Here is an 18527-nt window from a genome sequence, read left to right on the forward strand (position 1 = left end):
CCTGGGTAGCTCAGTCAGCTAAGTGTTCAACTCTTGCTTTAGGCTCAGGTCATGGTCTCATGGTTTTGTGGGTTCGAGCCTCACATTGGGTTCTGCACTGACAGTGTGGAGCTTGCTTGTCTCTCTGTGCCCCTCCCCCACTTGCGCTGTCTCTGCCGCTCTCAAAATAAATAAACTTAAAAAAAATTAAAATTAACCAGAGTTTAATGGCAAAATACAGTAACAATTGTAACTGTGACTAGGACTTAGAATATGAAAAAGAATATATTTACTAGACTTGAACCTACATAATTTTGAGAATCACCTGGCCCTTGAGCATCTTGCAGAGGTGGAGGTTCTGGTAGCTTTCAATAAGGACTTGATAAATGAATAAACCAACATGTAAATATATATTCTTTTTAGATTTTTCTTTTTTTATTTCAGCACACCTGAAATGATCTTCCTTTCAAAAGAAGTACAAACAAACCTAATTAAAGGATGTTCTTTTTTTTTCATTTATATATATATTTTTTTCTGAATCACTGTTGAATTCTGTATATTACAGTAAAGAAGATTATCTGGAAAATTTTTATTTTAGAAATTAAAAACACATGCTTCTGGCCACCAGAATGAGGAAAGTGTTTGATAAAAGGGGTAGAGTTTTGTGAACAAAATATATTCATTAAGCACGACTGGGATAGGTTGCTTTGTGCAAGAATACCCTTAGTTGTTGGAACTATGCTAATATTTTCCCATGTAACCAGCAGTCTGCATTCTAATGTAATAACTTGAAAAAAGTCACTGATCAGCCTTAAACATGCATGAAACTTAAAATTTAACAAATTTCAATCATTATATTTTAAAATTACTTTATATCTTATAGTCAGGTGAAAAATACAGTTGTTCTAGGTAAATAGATCAATGAAACAGAATAGAGAGCCCAGAAATAGACACACATAAATAGAGCTGACTGATCTTTGACAAAGGAGCAAAGGAAATACAATGGAGCAGACAGTCTTTTCAACAAATGGTGCTGGAACATCCACACACGCAAAACTGAATCTAGACACAGACTTTATGCCCTTCACAGAAATTAACTCAAAATGGATCACAGAACTAAATGTAAAATGCAAAACTATAAAACCCCTAGAAGATAAAATAGCAGAAACCTAGATGACCCAAGGTTTGGTGATGACTTTTTAGATGAAACACTAAAAGCTTGATCCATGAAAGAATGGATTGATAAATAGGCTGGATTTCATTAAAATTAAAAACTTCTGTGAAAGAGTGTCAAAAGATGGAGAAGATAAGCCATACTCTGGAAGAAAATATTTGCAAAAGATATATTTGATAAAGAACTGTTATCCAAAATATAAAAAGAACTCTTGAAACTCCACAATAAGAGGGGCACCTGGGTGGCCTAGTCAGTTAAGCATCTGATCCTTGATTTGGGCTTAGGTCATGATCTCAACGTTCGTGAGATTGAGCCCCACATTGGGCTCTGTGCTGACAGTGTGGAGCCTGCTTGTGATTCTCATTCTCTCTCTGCCCCTCCCCCCCCATGCTCTCTCAAAATAAATAAGTAATCTTTTTTTAGAGTTATATAAATATGTAATAAAACCCTAAAGAAGTGTATTAAGAATGAAAAATCTAAATTTTTATGAGTAATTACCCCTGGATAAGGAGGTGGATAATCCAACCAGAAAAGTACTTCAAATAGGTTACAAATGTATACTTAATATTTTAGTATTTAATAGGATATAGAAGAAATTTCTATCATTTTATAATTTCTCTCTAAAACATTTTATAAAAACAATGTTTCCATGGGCTTTAATTCTGATTTTTAAAATGATTCAGATTAATTTACAAATTGTGGGAAAAGTAGTTAAGTCCAGAAAGAAATATGTAATTAAGATGCAATCCTAACATTCATTTTTTAATTTTATTTTTTAATGTTTATTCATTGTGTTTTTGAGAGAGAGAGAGACAGAGTGCAAGTAGGGGAGGGACAGAGAGAGGGAGACACAGAATCCAAAGCAGGCTCCAGGCTCTGAGCTTCAGATTCTGTGTGTGTCTCTCTCTCTCTGCCCCTCCCCGACAGGCACTAATCTTTTTTTTTTTTTTTTTTTTAGCACTCATCTATTTTTGAGAGAGAGAGAGAGAGAGACAGAGAGAGAGAGACAGAGTGAGAGTGGGGAGGGGCAGAGAGATAGGGAGACACAGAATCCGAAGTAGGCTCCAGGCTCTGAGCTGTCAGCACAGAGCTCGGTGCGGGGCTCAAACCCATGAACCATGAGATCGTGACCTGAGCCAAAGTCAAATGCTTAACTGACTGAGCCACCCGTGCACCCCAATAAATAATCTTAAAAAAAAACCCACAAAACTCCACAATAAGAAAACAACCTCCAAAATGGGCCAAAGACCTTAACAGACACCTTACCAAAGAAGATATACAGGTGGCAAATATGAAAAGATGCTCCACTTTATATGTCATCAAGGTAATGAGATTAAAACAAGATAGCACTACACACCCATTAGAATGGCGAAATCTGGAACACTGACAACGCCAGGTGACAGAAACTCTCATTCACTGCTGGTGAGAATGAAAAATGGTACAGCCACTTTGGAAGATAGTTTGGTGGTTTCTTCAAAACTAAACATATTCTTACCATACATAAAATCCAGTAATCATGTTCCTTGGTATCTATCCAAAGGAGTTGAAAATTTATGTCCATACAAAAACCTGCACATGGATGTTTGTAGCAGCTTTATTCATAATTACCAATACCTGGAAGCAATCAAAGTTCAGTAGCGGATGAATAAGTAAACTGTTACATCCAGACATGGAATACAATTGGGTACCAAAGACAAATGAAGTATCATGCCATGAAAAGACGTGGAGGAATCTTAAATACATATTACTAAATGAAAGAAGCCAACCTAAAAGGCTATGCATTGTATTATTCCAATGACATCACATGCTGGAAAAGGCAAAACTATGGAGACAGTGAAAAGATCCCTGGTTGTCAGTGATTGGGAGTTGGGGAGGGATGAACAGGCAGAACACAGAGGACTTTAGATTAGTGAAAACACTCCCTATGATACTGTAAGGATGGGTATATGTCATTATACATTTGTCCAAACCCAAAGAATGTACAACAGCAAGAGTGAACCCCAAGGTAAACAATGGACTTTGGGTGATCATGATGTGTCAGTATTGGTTCATGAGTTATAACAAGTATAACATTCTAGTTGGGGATATTGAGAATGGGGAAGGTGGATATAGGAAATCTCTATATATTCCTCTTAATTTTGCTGTGAACTTAAAACTTCTCTAAAAAAGTCTTTAAAAAAACACATTATAATTTTATTCCCATTCTCACCCCCATGTTCTGGTTTTATGCTCCCTATTACCTCAGTCAATATTTTTACTATGACAATAAAAGTATTGCTTTTTCTTAAAAAGAGTAATTGTTCTATGTTACTCTATATTATAGCACATCTAAAAATATATTCTTCAAGTGTCTTATGACTAGTACATATGATTTTCTTACATCATATTGGTGGTATAAAAAGGTGAGAATGTCCTGCAATTTTTGCTTGTGATTAGATGTTTATCCCCATGAATTCTTCTAAAGTCAGAGAAGAATGCAGCACAGTCATTCTCAAATCTGATCTGATATCTCACACAAATATACTGTTTCATGTGACATACTGTGCGTTTGATCAATACTGTGTTTACCATGTGATGTATGTAAGTGGCTTACATATGCTAATACATTTAGTTCTCAGAATGACCTTATTGGGAAGACACTATTACAATTCTCTTCCTCTCTATTTTAAAGATGAAAAAAGGGAGCACAGAAAAGTTAAGTAAATGTTCCAGGATCAGGAAACTACCAAGAGCAGTGCTCAGAATGTTAAACTGAGGTAGTCTAGAACCTGAGTGGGGGCTTAATCTATATAGTGACCTTCACCCTAGGACTCAGTGACAACCACTGGAGGTGGGTGGACTTCTGTATTGTTAACCAGCTCTGTAGTTGATTCTGATGTGTGTTTCTGAGTCAAATAAACTAGTGTTTGAATTCTGACTTTTTTACTGGCTGTATGTAGTTAGGGAAGTTATTTAATCTTTTTGTCTCAATTTCTTTACAAATGAAATGGGGAGATATTTACTTCAGAGTTCTGGGTGAATTAAATGAGTTATCATATGTGAAGCACTGGTACAGAGTACATTTTTAATAAAGAAGAGGTATTATTATTCTGGAGAGTTTACCAGATCTGTTTATGCTCAAGTAACACTCTTTGAGAAACATTCTTTGGCGGGTATAGGGTGGTTATTATATCTATAGCTTTTTGTTTGGAGCCTACTTTCAAATTATGCTTTCTCATTAATTCAAGAATAAATACATGTATATGTTACATATATTTGTTATGACTTCCAAGGAGCACTTTGACATGTTTCAGAAAAGCTCTTAAAGCTGTATCTCACAGAAATATATTGCTTAATGTGACACATTGGGTAATAGGGGAAATGGCTCCATGCCAGAGAGTGTCCTGGCTCTCTCTGGGTCTCTTTATGAATGGGAAGTAGCTGCTTAGTCTGTGGGCAAGTCCTTGGGCATAAGAGATGAAAATCCGAACAGGATCACCTTGTTTGGGCCTGCCGCCTGTCCGGAAAGACTCCGAAGAGCACTAACTGATGTAAGGAGATAATATACCACCTTTCCCCAGTTCAGCTAAAGACACTCATTACTTTAAGAATGATGGGATTATTATAAAAGAGAAACTATTTAATTTTTGTCTTCTAAATTTAGCTCTTGTGGCCCAATTCAGAGAAACGCTTGTGAAAGGCCAGTCTTCTGATGTGCAAGATCCAGGCTGTTTGAGAGGAAAAAAAGCATTTCAGAAATCCAGACGTTAAGTCCTGAGGGAACAGTGCACAAAGTTAATCAATACACAGTAGAAATTAAGAGGAAAGTTGACCAGTCAGAAGTCCCCAACCTGGGAATGGGGAAACCCAGAGAATAAAGAGAGAAAGGAGCCTGGGGAGGAGGCCAGTGGGCTCCATGCTTGGAGAGTCTTCACTGTAGGAGAAGGTCTGATGGAATACCCAGTCTCTGCTGAATTGAGCACCTTCCAAGGCCAGAACCATGAGTTGAGGGACATCAACTTAACCAGCAGACTGTCCATCACAAGTTGAGTGATGGCTACTGCTGAGGTTCTGTTTTAGCTCACCCATAATGTCTATGAAGGCTCCCTACAGACATGGCCTTCGACCCTCCAGCAGGAGTAATGCTGTGTGTGCCTTGACACTTCACTTGGCCCATCTGAAATGACTTGTGTGGCTGATCTTCCACTTTGACAGCACAGGACACTCATAGCCCCTTATGATGAAAAGAGTAGGGTCTTGGATTTATCACCTTGAGTGTTATGCAAAATGAAAGGCCTTCCCAACATCTAGACCTAAGCAGCTGAACAGAAAGAGCTTTATTTTTCCCCATTTTGGAAAATAGCCAAACATACTGCAAGTTTTTGAATGTACAAATTATAACCATCATGCCCTGTGAAGAGCAAACATGATGTACTTTGTAAGAATAATTTATATCCTGTTTTTCACAGTAAAGTTAGTCACCTTGTTCGTTTATGAGCAAATAGTAGGAAAACCGTTGAATGGCAGAGACTATGTTTAATAAAAGGCAGCTAACTCTTAAGTGAGAGGAAAAGCAAAGGTAATAAAGGGTACATTATTTGATTTTCCATTGCAGAAGTCTGTGCAAAATTCTGCTTGCAAAGAGATCATCCTTCCTACTTAACTTGTAGGAGATCATTTAGAAGGTTTGCTGGACTTGGCCGCATGGATCCTTCAGCTCCCAAGTACTTTCAGAGGTATTGTTCCATTTATTCCTTTTTATACCCTCATGAGGAAGAAAGCAGATATTTATAAATCCTACTTTACAAAGGCCGAAGTAGTGTTTGTATGGTGGGGAAACTGAGGAACAAAGGAACTAAATGACCTTGGCAGAAACTATTGCCACGGATCCCTTTTGACACCAAAAGGGTGGTATTTATAATCATTTGATAAATGCATGTGTGAAGAATGTAGATTGTTCTGAAATGAATGGTTTCAAAGTATCTGGGAATGTTGCCGAATCTGAATTTCTCCAGGAAATTGAATATACTATTCTCATGCAATTTAGGAACTTTGGAAGGAGAACAGCAGCTTTGATTTGATTTGATTTGATTTTTTTTAAGTTTGTTTATTTATTTATTTATTTATTTATTTATTTATTTATTGAGAGAGAATGAGAATGTGGGCAGGGAAGGGATGCAGAGAGAGAGGTAGGGAGAGAGAAAATCCCAAGCAGGTTACATGCTGCCAGTGCAGAGCCCAATGTGGGGCTCAATCCCATGAACCATGAAATCATGAGCTGAGCTGAAATCAAGAGTGGAACACTTAAGTGACTAAGCCACCTAGGTGCCCTAGCAGCTTTGATTTTATAATAAAACTATTAGTTACTCATTTTTCTTGAAGGGGACTTCAATTGGAATTTAAAGGACTCTTTTGCCCAAGTCAAAGGTGTTATGGTAAATAATTCTTACCTATCACTTCCAAGCAATAGTTACTGCTTCAGTTCTTTATGTCTTTAGAACTTTTTATCATCACCTTCCTTGGCATAGACATGTAGGATTTAAGTAACTTTATAGTTGTTCGGATTTGCTGATGCTGGATAGTTGAAAGAGTCTTGGCACCAAAAGGCAATGAAAGCCAGGATCCATCTGCAGACCATTACATACTCTGTCATGTGATGAATGAAGAAGGTAGGACATTGATCAGGACAAACATCTCTGATTTGGGAAGGAACATTGCATTAGCAGATATATTCCTTCAATAATAGCCCTGAAGTTTGATGGTTGTGACTAACTATGGTGATATGGGTGGAGGTAAATGGCAGACTAAAAAATGTTTTAATGGCTGATGTGGCTTTCATGACATATAAACCTAAGTAAAAAAAGGTACCCTTTGAGTCTCACACAACTGTATGAAATAAGTAGGGAAGTTATTATCTCTATTTTATGGATGAAGAAATTGTGGCTCAGTATGACTTGCCCAATGTCATACAGCTGACTATCCATATTTCTCCCTGTTGAAGAAAGTATAACATTGGACTCAGTGTGAGGATTCTCCAAGAGAAAGCTGAAGGTTTTGGTAGTACTTTTCTGTAACTCAGTTTGTTGCATGGTTATGGGGGAGGCAATACCATTTTATTAAAGGGTTTCTTTAATTGATGAGGCAATGGGAGTCTCCAGTGATATTTTGGATTATGAGTTAAGTGGGAAGGAACCTCAAACTCAAGGTTAAAGCCCAGTGGTAATCTAACATTAATAGTAAGTGGCCTGGGTAGGAGACATCAGCTGGTGTATTTTAACATTGATGTAAACACCTGGACCAGACATACTGAATCAGCTGAGGTCCAAGAGAAATGGGGCACACTGACCTCTACAATCTCTGAGAATTGGGAGAATAATGGACTCAGCAGGATTTCAGGTAAAATTAAGAAGAGGAAGTTCTCAGGTCTCAGGGCTATTTTCACATCCCTCACCTTGCCAGCCTGCCAAAATATTTCCTTTGCAAATTCCTGAAATTATTTCAGCAGCATTTGTCATTATAGTGACTCCCCTTGATTTAAAAAATTTTTTTAATGTTTATTTATTTTTGAGAGAGAGACAGAGCATGAGTGGGGGAGGGGCAGAGAGAGAGAGAGAGGGAGACACAGAATCCGAAGCAGGCTGTGCTGACAGCTCAGAGCCCTAGGAACTCAGGAGCCCTGAGATCATGACCTGAGTTGAAGTCTGATGCTTAATTGACTGAGCCACCCAGGGTCCCTCCCCTTGAATTTAGGAGAGGCTCTAGACCTGGAGTTGACAAACATCATGCCTGTGGGCCAAATTTAGCCCACTGCCTATTATTGTAAATGCAGTTTTATTGGAACACAGCCACTCCCCTTTGTTTATATACTGTCTATGGTTGCTTTCATACTAGGAAGGCAACATTGAGTATCTGCAGTAGAGACCATATGGCAGAAAAATAAAAAAATACTTTCTGGCTCTGTACAGAAAAATTTGCTGATCTTTGTCCTGTACTGTTAATGGCAAAATGCTTTAATCTCAGTGCTTGCTCTGATTACTTAGGAGTGGTTGCCTGAACTACTTTTTTGAAACTCTGAAACCGTGTCTCTGGCCAGTGAGAATGAGTGCTCCATCAGTTAGTAGTATCTGCTGTAGACACAGAAGCTAGGATTGATGGCGGTTATGCTAAGTGTTTACCATTCCTTATTGTAGGCTTTCATTTCCTCATGCTGCTGTGAGACCGCCCTAAGCCAAGACATTCCCTGATGACTTGAGGGCTGTCTTTAATAAAAGGTGGAGCAGGTGACTTCTAATGTAAGGCAAATCCCACACCTTTCCAAATAAATTAACTAAGATAACTAGTCACGTATATGATTTGAACACCACAAACTGGCTCTGTGATTTACAAATGCTCCCTTATTTGTTTCTACAAATCTGAAAGGGAGACATTTGTCTTATTTCATGGCTGAGGAAATTAACTTACAGGGAAATTCAGGTTCTTACTGCATTGAATGCAAATATGGTTCCAAAACCAGTAATTTCTTGTCTGTTGGGTTAAGTTAAACTTGAGAGGAATCACAATGTCATTATCAGTCCTTCCCACTACATAAAATTCAACAATTAGAAATTAAAACTGTATATCTAAGAGAAATATCTCTGGGGGGGGGGCTTAACCTATTGGGCATTCATACTTCAATGTGTAATACCTTAATATGACCACTATTATCTCATAAAAAAGGAGCTCTAGTTTTGAACATTGTATACATATAATAGAAAGTTGTTTAGTGGTGTTTTTTGCTTGCTTGTTTGTTTTAGCAAAGAAAGTTAGAAAAGTAATGTTAGAGCATGAGGTCTTTTTAGGGGAAACCAGGATATTCAGAGATCTAATGTTAATAAAGGAGAATATTTGAATCATACCTGTGGTCCAATAGGTAGATATGAGATTAATTATTTCTGGCTAGTGTTTTACTCAATGTTGTTTTGATTGCAACTGGCAGAAACTTCAGAGATAATTTATGTTGAGGGATATTTTGTTCAAAAAAATGTATTTTTTCTCATAGAATTTAAGGGCAGAAAAGTGTAGCTGTCTTCAAAAGGAACCTGACCTAAATGGAAATTCTTTCTTTCTTTCTCTCTGTTACACACCCCACAGCTGTCTGCTTCATTCTGTTTCTCTATTTCTCTGTTTGTATTGGAAAAATTAAATACCCAGCTAAGCAGCATTACCTTCTAGACTTTATCACAGATCTAGCATGGGAAATTAGATGCTAGGTCAGGACCTTATTCTTAAAACATGATCAAAAATGAGAAAGGCCAGCAACTTATTTAAAGCAAAGTTTTAAATAGTCCTATATTCCTCTAAAGAGATTTTTGATGTTTTCCCTGACTATAGATACTCTCATGCCAAGATCTAATAAGTCCTGATGCTAATGACATTTACTGAGAATCCAATAATGTCTGCAGAGAGCTTTGAACAAGGTTTTTTTTTTTTTTATGTTTATTTATTTATTTTAAGAGAGAGAGAAAGAGAGAGAGAGAGAGAGAGAGAGATTGCGAGCCTGATGGACTCCATCCACCATATGATCCAGCAATTCTACTTTTGGGTATTTATCCAAGAAAAGGATACTTTCCAAAGAAAAGGATAAATACCCAGAAGTAGAATTGCTGGATCATATGGTGGTTCTATTTTTAATGTTTTGAGGAAATTCCATCATACTGTTTTCCACAGTGACTGCACCAGTTTGCATTCCCACCAACAGAGCATGAGGGTTCCTTTTTCTCTATAGCCTTGCCAACACTTGCTGTTTCTTGTGCTTTTGATTTTAGCCATTCTGACAGATGTGAGGTGCATTGTAGTTTTGATTTGCATTTCCCTGACGATGAGTGATGTTGAGCATCTTTTCCTGTGTCTGTTGGCCATCTGTATGTCTTCTTTGGAGAAATGTCTATTCATGTCTTCTGCCCATTTTTAATAGGATTATTATTAGTAGTGTTATGGCGTCGAATTATAGAAGTTCTGTATATATTTTGGATACTAACTCTTTATAAGATATATCATTTGCAAATATCTTCTCCCATTCTGTAGGTTGCCTTTTAATTTTGTTTTTTATTTGTTTTGATGTTTTCCCAGTAGTTTATTTTTGCTTTTGTTTCCCTTACCTCAGAAATGTATCTAGAAAAATATTGCTGCAGCTGTGTCAGAGAAATTACTGAGTGTACTCTCTTCTATAATTTTTATGGTTTCAGGTCTCACATTTAGGTCCTTAATCTATTTTGAGTTTATTTTTGTGTATGATGTAAGGAAGTGGTCCAATTTTATTTTTTTGCATGTAGCTGTCCAGTTTTCCCAACATCATTTGTTATAGAGACTGTCTTTTTCCCATTGCATATTCTTGCCTCCTTTGTCAAAGATTAATTGACCATATAATTGTGGGTTTATTTCTGGGCTCTCTATTCTGTTCCATCAACCTGTGTTTCTGTTTTTGTGCCAGTACCATACTGTTTTGATTACTATAGTTTTATTGTGTATCTTGAAATCTGTGATTGTGATACCTCCAGGTTTTTTCTTTCTTTCTTTTTTCTTTTTCAAGATTGCTTTGGCTATTCAGTGTCCTTTATGTTTCCATACAAATTTTAGGATTGTTTGTTCTAGCTCTGTGAGAAATGCTGTTGGCATTTTGATAAGGATTGCATTCAATATGTAGATTGCTTTTGTTAGTATGGACATTTTAACAATATTGTTTCCCCCAATCCATGAACATGGAATATCTTCCCATTTGTTTGTGTCATATTCAGTTTTTTTCCATCAGTGTTTTATAGTTTTAGAGTACAGGTCTTTCCTTTTTTTGGTTTAGTTTATTCCAAGGTATTTTATTATTTTTGGCACAGTTGTAAATGGGAATCTTTTCTTAATTTCTCTGCTGATGTTTCAGTATTAGTGTATAGAAATGCAACAGATTTCTGCATGTTGATTTTGTATCCTGCAACTTTACTGAATTCATTTATCAATTCTTGTAGTTTTTTCATGGAGTCTTTAGGGTTTTCTATATATAGTACATGTCATCTACAAATAGTGAAAGTGTTACTTTTTTCTTATTAATTTGGATGGCTTTTGTTTCTTTTTGTTGCATGATTGCTGTGGACTTCTAGTACTATGTTGAATAAAAGTGGTGAGAGTGGGCATCCTTGTCTTGTTCCTGATCTTAGGGGTAAGATCTCAGTTTTTTCACCATTGAGTATGATGTCAACTGTGTGTTTTTCACATATGGACTTTATTATATTGGGGTATGTTCCTTTTAAAACTACTTTGTGGAGGGTTTTTATCATGGATGGATGTTGTACTTTGTCAAATATCTTTTAAGCATTTTTTTTTTTTTGCATAGCCTCCTGGCATCTACTAATTCAACCAGTGATCAACCATATCATTCTCATGTTCTCTCCTTTTTCCTTCTCATTCTTTCTATCCTTGAACATTTACATTTATTTTCTTTAAATTTTTTTTTGCATTTATTTATTTTTGAGAGACAGAACACAAGTGGGGGAGGGGAAGAGAGAGAGAAGGAGACACAGAATCTGAAGCAGGCTCCAGGCTCCAAGCCAGGTTCCAGCACAGAGCCTGTTGCAGGGCTCAGACTCACTAACCATGAGATCATGACCTGAGCTGAAGTTGGACGCTTAACCAACTGAGCCACCCAGCTGCCTCATGAACATTTACATTCCAACAATTACATAAAATATTGAATTCTAGCGAGAATAAATACAAATTATATTTATAGATATTTTAGGTCTGAGGAGGATAAATCACGTGGACATAGAAGTTATTTTTAATAACTTTTATTAATGACAATATTTTATTCACAAACACATATACTCTGGTACAAACACATTATAGTTACTAAAATACTCTATAATATCCAAACTGAGGCAGGAAAATGCTGGAGGTGTTTCAGTGTTAGTGATGATGTAGTTGGAAGGGCCCAAGATATCCTGTTCTCAGTGACCTATCATATAAAGTACAAGAAGCTTGTTCAGGGGCTCCTGGGTGGCTCAGTTGGTTGGGCATCTGACTCTTGATTTTGGCTCAGATCATGGGTTCATGGTTTGTGAGATCGAGCCCTGCCTTAGGCCCTGTTCTGGCAGCATGGAGCCTGCTTGGGATCTTTCTCTCCCTCTCTCTCTGCCCCTCCCTACATCATGCTCTCCCTCTCAAAATAAATAAATAAACATTAAAAAAAAGCTTGTTCAAAGTCCTCTGCAGACATTTTTGGGTTCTCAGTAAATGTCATAAGAATCAGGACTTATTAGATCTTGGTATGAGAGTATCTATAGTCAGGGGAAACATCAAAAATCAACACTTCATTTAAAACATGTGATATAGAGTAAAAGGACCCTGGGCTTGTCTTGTCCCTCAAACATAGCTAGATCAACATCAAACCATTTTGAACACCTAGGGAATTGATCTGAGGATTAATAGAACATTCTGCATAATTTGAGGGAGGTAATGTGGCAGGTATGTGGTGTGGAGACGTGAATTGGGAGAGAGAAGAGCTCTAGTGCTGCAGAGGGGAGGGAGCCCTTTTCAGACAGAAGATAAAGGGGGAGAGAGAGAAGTGCATTGGGTTTGTACAAGAAAACACTCCCCCTGAAAGTAGCTAGAGAGAAAGAGTGAAAACACACACAGGGGACTGTACAACAAAACTGTTCCCCAAAACTATTGATGGGGTAAAAAGGAGAGGGTTTCAATACACCAGTTTTTTATAAACAGCAGAGTAGAGTCTGAAGTTTCAGAGGTCAACCCCTGGTGCTCCAGTGAGGAAGCGGGGTGGAGCCTCAGGAGTGGGCAGTGTGGTCTGAGGATTCCTTGGGTCATACAGGAAGAAGAGGTTTCCCTGCTTGGAGTGCATTTGGTACAGGTGATATGACCTCTCCGTGGGCAAAAGACCTGGCAGCCTCCATCAAGCGGCCATGTTCACCCATATAGGAACAGAGACACCAGTTGAGGGCAGCAAACCCTGGCGCTGGCTATGCATTGGGACTTACCATAAACTCTGAGCCACTGCACAGTGGAGTGACCATTTCCTGGGACAAGCTGGCCCTGGCTATAGCACAGTGAGTTCCTCCCCCAGAAGATCACTGTAAGTCCAAACCTTGGGGGTCTTCAAAGTGTGTAGGGTTTTGAAACATAGCTGCACCTGAGATAAAACACTGGAGAGAGGTGCCACCTGGTAGGCAGATAGCTCAGACACAGACGGGGGAAGGTGGGGAACTGATGGAAGTGGGGGACACAGGAGAGATGACTGATCTCGCATCTGTGATGGCCCGAACTTCCCACTCTACAGAGTATTGAGCAGATGAAGCCATTTTCAACGTTAGCCCACCAACACTGATTGACCCTAGTGAGCTAAACAGCGCCACCAAGTGGAGAATGGAGCCATTACACCAAGCCCCGCCCCTCTGTGCTTTTGAGGCTCATTTCCACTAGGGCAAGTCAGCCTGGGAATCAGAGCAGCAGGCCCCTCCCTCAGAAGATCAGCGCAAACCCCTTCCAGGAGCTTAGTCTACTGACCATAGACTGCTGCAAGGTCTCACCTCTAGGGGAAACTGGATCTAGCTTCATTTGGGTTTTTTGGTTTGTTCATTTGTATTTTCGTTTTTTTTTTTTGTTATTGCTTCTGTTGTTGTTTTTCTTTTATTTCGTTTTCTTTTGTTTCTTGGATACAGAAGGAGAAAAATGTTTATTTTTAAATTCTGTTTCATTAATTTTTAATTTTTTTCTCTTTTTTCTCTTTTCTCCTTTTTCTATCAATCTTCTCTTGAAAAACAGAGAAACACACAACTATGATCTAGCTTCCTTTATTTGATTTAAAAATTAAAAAAAAATTTGATTTAAAAAAAAATTAAAAAAAATTTTAATGTTTACTTATTTTTGAGAGAGGGAGAGAGAGACAGTGCGAGTGGGGAATGGTCAGAGAGAAAGAGAGACACAGATTCTGAAGCAGGCCCCAGGCTCTGAGCTGTCAGCACAGAACCCAACGCGGGCCTCAAACCCACAAACTGTGAGATCATGACCTGAGCTGAAGCTGGACACTTAACCAACTGAGCCACCCAAGCACCCCAATATTTTTAAATTTTTGAACTTTTATTCCATTTGATTATTATTATTGTTGTGTTTTTTCCTCCAAAATGACAAGTTGGAGGAATTCACCTCAAAAGAATAGGAAGAAATGACAGCCAGGGATTTAGTTAATGCAGATATAAGATATCTGAACTAGAATTTTAAACAACAATTGTAAGGATATTAGCTGGGCTTGAAAAAAGCATAGAAGACACCAGAGAATCTCTTCATGCAGAGATAAAAGAACTAAAATTTAGTCAAGCTGAAATAAAAAATTCTATAACTGAGATGCAAGCTCAAATACAGACCATAAAAAATGAGGATGGACAAGGCAGAGGAGTGAATTAGCAGTATAGAAGATAAAATTATGGAAAATAATGAAGCTGAAAAGAAGAGGGAAACAAAGATCAAGGATAACAATGGAAGAATTAAGGAACTCAGTGATTTATTAAAACATCACATTAGTACAAAGGAATTCCAGAAGATGAAGAGAGAGAAAAAGGGGAAGTAGGTTTATGTGAGCAAATTATAGCTGAAAACTTCCCTAATCTGGGGAAGGACACAGATATCAAAATCCAAGAAGCACAAAGAAATACCATTAAATCCAACAGACGCTGGCCATGGTCAAGACATATCATAGTCAGGTTCACAAATAAACAGACAAGGAAAGAATCCTGGAAGCAGCAAAGGAAAGAATACTTTAACCTACAAGGGAAGACAAATCAGGTCCACAGTAGATCTGTCCACAGAAACTTGGCAGGCCAGAAAAGAGTGGCAAGATATATTCAACGTGCTGAATGGAATATATATGCAGCCATATATGGAATGGAAAACATATGCAGCCAAGAATATTCTATCCAACAAGGCTGTCATTCAAAATGGAAGGACAGCTGAAGAGTTTCCCAAACAAAAACTAAAGGAGTTTATGACTACTAAATCAGCCCTACTAGAAATTTTAAGGGGGACTCTTTAACTGGAGGAAAAAAAAAAAAGACCAAAAGCAACAAAGACTAGAAAGGACCAGAGAGCATCAACCAGCAACACCAACTATGCAGGTAAAGGTAACACAATGGTACTAAATTCATACCTTTCAATAATCACTCTGAATGTAAATGGACTAAATGCTCCAATCAAAAGACATAGGGTATCATAATGTATAAAAAAACCCAAGATCTATCTATATGCTGCCTATAAGAGACTCATTTTAGACCTAAAGATACCTGCAGATTGAAAGTGAGGGGATGGAGAACCATCTACCATGCTAATAGATGTCAAAAGAAAGCTGGAATAGCCATAGTTATGTCAGACAAACTAGATTTTAAAACAAAGACCATAACAAGAGATGAAGAAGGCATTACATCATAATTAAGGGGTCTATGCATCAAGAAAACCTAACAATTGTAATTATTTATGGCCCCAACTTGGACCATCCAAATATGTAAATCAATTAATCATAAACATAAACTCATTGATAATAATACAATAATAGTAGGGGATTTCAACACCACACTTACACCAATGGACAGATCACCTAAGCAGAAAATCTACAAGGAAACAGTGGCTTTGAATGAGACACTGGACCAGATGGACTTAGCAGATATATCCAGAACATTTCATCCTAAAGCAGCAGAATTCACATCCTTCTCGAGTGCACACAGAACACTCTCCAGAACAGATCACATACTGGCTCCCAAATGAGCCCTCAACAAGTACAAAAAGATTGAGATCATACCATGCATATTTTCAGATCACAACGCTATGAAACTTATCAACCACACACAAAAAATTTGTCAAGTCCTCAAATATATGGAGGTTAAAGAACATGCTACTAAAGAATGAATGGGTTAACCAGGAAATGTAAAAAGACATAAAAAAAAATACATGGAAGCCAATGAAAACGAAAACACAACAGTCCAAAACCTTTGGGAATCACAAAGGTAGTCTTAAGAGGGAAGTATATTGCAATTCAGGCCTATCTCAAGAAACAAGAAAGGTCCCAAATGCACAACCTAATCTTACACCTAAAGGAGCTAGAAAAGGAACAGCAAATAAAGCCTAAATCCAGCAGAAGAAGGGAAATATTAAAGATTGGAGCAGAAATAAATTATATAGAATCTAAAAAACCAGTAGAACAGATCAACGAAATAAGAATTGGTCTTTGAAAGAGTTAACAAAATTGATAGCCCCCTAGCCAGACTTAACAAAAAGAAAAGAGAAAGGACCCAAATAGATAAAATCATGAATAAAAAAGGAGAAATCACAACCAACACTACAGAAATACAAACAATTATAAGAGCATACTATGAAAAATTGTGTGCCAACAAACTGGGCAATCTGGAAGAAATGCACAAATTCCTAGAAACTCACGCACTACCAAAACTGAAATAGGAAGAAATAAAAAATTTGGACAGACCCATAACCAGCAAAGAAATTGATTCAGTAATCAAAAATCTCCCAACAAACAAGAGTTTTGGCCCAGATGGCATCCCAGTGGAATTCTACCAGACATTTAAAGAAGAATTAATACCTTTTCTTCTCAAACTGTTCCAAAAAAATAGATATAGAAGGAAAATTACCAAACTTATTCTACGAAGCCAGCATTACCTTGATTCTAAAACCAGACAAAGACCCCACTAAAAAGGAGAATTACAGGCCAATAGCCCTGATGAACATGGATTGCAAAAATTCTCAACAAGATATTAGCAAATCAAATTTGACAGTACATTAAAAGAATTATTCACTATGATCAAGTGGGATTTATTCCTGGGCTTCAGGGCTGGTTCAGTATTTGCAAATTAATCAATGTGATATACTACATTAATAAAGGAAAGGATAAGAACCATATGATCCTGGGGTGCCTGGGTGGCTCAGTCTGTTAAGCATCTGACTCTTGGTTTAGGTTCAGGTTAGATTTCACAATTCATGAGATTGAGCCCCACATTGGACTCTGCACTGTCAGCAGAAAGCATGTATGGGATTCTCTCCCTCTTTCTCTGCCCCTCCACCACTTGTTTTTTCTCTCTCAAAATAAATAAACTTAAAAAAAAAATGAATCTCTCTCTAAAAAAAAGAAGAACCATATGATCCTGTCAATAGATGCAGAAAAAGCATTTGACAAAATACAGCATCTATTCTTTTTTTTAATGTTTATTTATTTTTGAGAGAGACAGAGAGTGCGCACAAGCAGGGGAGGGGCAGAGAGAGAGGGAGACACAGAATCTGAAGCAGGCTCCAGACTCTGAGCTGTCAGCACAGAGCCCGACGCGGGGCTTGAACTCATGAGCTGTGAGATCATGACCAGAGCTGAAGTCGGACGCCTAACCAACTGAGCCACCCAGGCGCCCCCAGCATCTATTCTTGATAAAAACCCTCAACAAAGTAGGAAGAGGTGTAACATACCTCAACATCATAAAGGCCATATATGAAAGGCCCACAGCTAATATCATCCTCAAGGGGGAAAAACTGAGAGCCTTCCCCCAGTCAGGAACAAGACAAGGATGTCCATTCTCACCATTACAATTAAACATAGTACTGGAAATCTTAGCCTCAGCAATCAGACAACAAAAATAAAGGCATCCAGATTGGCAAGAAAGAAGTCAAACCTTCCCTATTTGCAGATGACATGATACTTTATGTAGAAACCCAAAAGACTCATGAAAAAATTGCTAGAACTAGTACATGAATTCAGCAAAGTCGCAGAATATAAAATCAACATGCAGAGATCTGTTGTATTTCTATACACCAATAACGAAGCAGCAGGAAAAGAAATAAAAGAATTGATCCCATTTGCAACTGCACCAAAAACAGTAAGATACCTAGGAATAAACCTAACTAAAGAGGTAAAAGATCTGTACTCTGAAAACTGTAGAACACTTATGAAAGAAATTGAAGAGGACACAAAGAAATGGAAAAGCATTCTATGCTCATGGATTGGAAGAACGAAAATTGTTAAAATGTATATACTACCCAAAGCAATCTACACATTTAATGCAATCCCTATCAAAATATCACCAGCATTTTTTGCAGAGCTAGAACAAACAATCCCCAAATGTGTATGGAACCACAAGAGACCCCAAATAGCCAAAATAATCCTGAAAAAGAAAAATAAATCTGGAGGCATCATGATTCCGATGTTCAAGCTATATTACAAAGTCGTAGTCATCAAGATAGTATGGTACTGACCCAAAAACAGACACATATATCACTGGAACAGAATAGAAAATCCAGAAATGAACCCACAACTATATGGTCAACTAATTTTCAACAAAGCAGGAAGAATATCCAATGGAAAAAAGACAGTCTC

The 18527-nt window shown here is 37.7% G+C and overlaps 1 protein-coding gene across 2 annotated transcripts in view; it reads left to right on the top strand.

Annotated features, from left to right (window-relative positions):
* PLPPR1 (phospholipid phosphatase related 1) overlaps positions 1 to 18527 on the top strand; it is a 512674-nt gene that overhangs the window by 182120 nt on the left and 312027 nt on the right. For both annotated transcript variants that reach the window (XM_042964601.1, XM_042964596.1), the window contains exons 3-4: positions 1608 to 1611; positions 5748 to 5868. The gene's annotated coding sequence lies outside the window, so the exon portion shown is untranslated. The remainder of the gene's footprint in view (positions 1 to 1607; positions 1612 to 5747; positions 5869 to 18527) is intronic.

The sequence above is a fragment of the Panthera tigris genome, chromosome D4, assembly GCF_018350195.1.
Source record: "Panthera tigris isolate Pti1 chromosome D4, P.tigris_Pti1_mat1.1, whole genome shotgun sequence".
In the NCBI taxonomy this organism is placed as follows: domain Eukaryota; kingdom Metazoa; phylum Chordata; class Mammalia; order Carnivora; family Felidae; genus Panthera; species Panthera tigris.